Here is a 2,805-nt window from a genome sequence, read left to right on the forward strand (position 1 = left end):
CGACTCTTAAAGGTTTAATCATACCCACTAATTGCCAGTGTACACTCCTCTCCTGATGTTTCTTGACCTCTCTGAAGAAAAAAAAAAGAAAAAACTACAGTAGAGAAGCCAAGAAATATCAGGAGAGGAATGTACATTGGCACTTAGTAGGTATGACTGTTCTCTCCGTCTAGAAACAACACTCTGCTTTTCACTTAGTCTGCTGCTTGTGCCACTGGGTATATGTGCCTGCATAAAATTGATGAGATCCTCTTTAAAGCTCGTACTCTAATAGTATAATAATATACAACACAAATTGCAGTGAGTGCTCTGAAGGGAATAAACTAGGAAAAGTGATAGCAATTAGGGTAGAATGGGGTAGTGGAGCCAAGCCCTGAGGCAGGAAAAGGAGCTTGGCAAGATCTAGGAACAAAAAGAGACTTTTGCAGAAAAGGTGAAGTGACATGAAATGAAGCTGAAGAGGCAGTCAGGGACCAGATTCTGTACTGACTTGTAGACCCTGAAAAGGAGTTTAGATTTTATTTTATTTTATTTTTGAGACAGAGTCTTGCTCTGATGCCCAGGCTGGAGTGCAGTGGCATGATCTCAGCTCACTGCAGCCTCCACCTCCCGGGTTCAAGGGATTCTTCTGCCTCAGCCTCCCGAGTAGCTAGGATTACAGGCGCCCACTACCACACCCGGCTAATTGTTGTATTTTTAGTAGAAACGGGGTTTTACCATTTTGGCCAGGCTGGTCTTGAACTCCTGACCTCGTGATACACCCACCTTGGCTTCTCAGTGTGCTGGGATTACAGGTGTGAGCCACCGAGCCTGGCCAAATTTTATTATCTGATCATTGAGAAGCCAGGTTTTCATCAGAGAATAATGCTTGGCTTTGAATTTTTAAATATTTACTCTGGCTTTTAAGGATAGATCTTACAAGAAGGCAAATAGGACAATTAGAAAGAAAATGATGTAATAGTTCAGCTAAAAGATGGTGGCAATTTAGATGGGGTGGGAATAGGGTGTTGGGATTACAGCAGCAGGCAGGTCCAGGCTGTAGCAGCACTTGCATCTGGATTAAGTGTAGGGGGTAACAGAGAGGATTAAATTAAGACGCTTTCCAGGTTTCCTGATAGTGCATCTGGGTGGATTGATTGTGCCATTCTCTCAGATGGGAAGAACTGAGGAACAGCATATTTTGGAATATGAATTAAGTTATGTTACTGGCTTTGGATATGTTTGTTCATAGATGCCTGTGGTACATCAAAGTGGATGTGTTATGTGGTTGGATATAGGTTTGGAGTGCAAAGGATACATTTGGGCTGCAAGTAACATTTGGGAGTCGTCATCATATAGGTGGCATTGGGAATAGAAGAAATATCTAGGCAGAGAGTGTAGAGTCATTTATCCGTCAATTTAATCAATAATCGTTGATTATCTAATGTGCAGGTATTCAGGTTATTTAGGATTAATTAGTGAACAAATAGATGAAGACCTCTACCCTTCCGTACTTTATAATTTTTGCAACCACAGACATACAATTAGTAACAAATGGAAATTATGATTATCTTTTTTTTTTTTAAGAGGCGGGGTTTCATTATATTGGCCAAGCTGGTCTCGAACTCCTGGCCTCAAGTGGTCCACCCATCTTGTCCTCCCAAAGTGCTGGGATTACAGGCATGAGCCACCGCACCCAGCTGATTATCTTGTGTAGTAGATAGTAGTAAGTGCTGTTGTGAAAAAGTATAGCAAAGAGAGGGATCAGGAATGTGGGAGATGGAAGTGGGAATTTGCAATGTTAAGTAGAGTGGTAAGAACAGAATTCCATTAGAGTTTGGGAAGCAGAGAATGAACAAAAGGAGAATACAAGTGTTTTGTTGCAATGGAGACGGCATGTGTAGGCTGCTCTAGAAAGTTCTGTCTGGGCTGAGTGTGGTATGTCAGCACTTTGGGAGGCCGAGGCAGAAGAATCACTTAAGCCCAGGAGTTCAAGACCAGCCTGGGCAACAAAGTGAGAGTCCATCTCTACAAAAATATTTTAAAAATTAGCCAGAGATGGTGTCATGCACCTGTGTTCCTGGCTACATACGATGCTGAAGCAAGAGGATTGCTTCAGCCTAGGAGGTGGAGGCTGCAGTGAGCCATGTGCATGCTACTGCACTCCAGCCTGGGTGACAGAGTGGATCCCTGTCTCAAAAAGAAAAAAAAAAAAGTTTGGGATGGAAGGAAGCAGAAAGATGGGTGAGTATGGAAAGGAGGCAGATGTGGGTTGAAAGGAGAGGTATACACTGTAACCCTTTGTATGAATTTCAGAATGATCCAGCAGGGAGGGAGAGATGGCTGATGCAGGATAGGGAATAGTTGAAGAGCAAGGTACTTGAGAAGTTGAGAAGGAAGGGGTTCAGAGACCACGTGCAGAGGTGGCCTTTGGAAGGTAGATAGAGGGCCAGGCCCAGTGGCTCACGCCTGTAATCCCAGCACTTTGGGAAGCCAAGATGGGCAGATTGAGTTCACGAGTTCGAGACCAGCCTGGCCAACATAGTGAAACTCTGTCTCTACTAAAAATAGAAAAATTAGCCAGGCAAGGTAGCACAGGCCTGTAATCCCATCTACTCAGGAGGCTGAGGCAGGAAAATCACTTGAACCTGGGAGATGAAGGTTGCAGTGAGCCGAGATCACGCCACTGCACTCCATCCAGCCTGGGCGACAGAGCGAGATTTCATCTCATAAAAAGAAAGGTAGATGGACACTTACCTCCTCAGTGGTAACAGGAGAGGTGGCCAGGTTTGGGTAAGAGGTGGCCAGGTTTGCAGATTTTTCGTT

The 2,805-nt window shown here is 44.2% G+C and overlaps 1 protein-coding gene across 2 annotated transcripts in view; it reads left to right on the forward strand.

Moving 5' to 3' along the window:
* CGAS (cyclic GMP-AMP synthase) overlaps window positions 1-2,805 on the forward strand; it is a 35,969-nt gene that overhangs the window by 13,105 nt on the left and 20,059 nt on the right. The gene's annotated exons all lie outside the window — the stretch shown is intronic.

The sequence above is a fragment of the Cebus imitator genome, unplaced genomic scaffold (genome assembly GCF_001604975.1).
Source record: "Cebus imitator isolate Cc_AM_T3 unplaced genomic scaffold, Cebus_imitator-1.0 Scaffold32, whole genome shotgun sequence".
NCBI lineage: Eukaryota > Metazoa > Chordata > Mammalia > Primates > Cebidae > Cebus > Cebus imitator.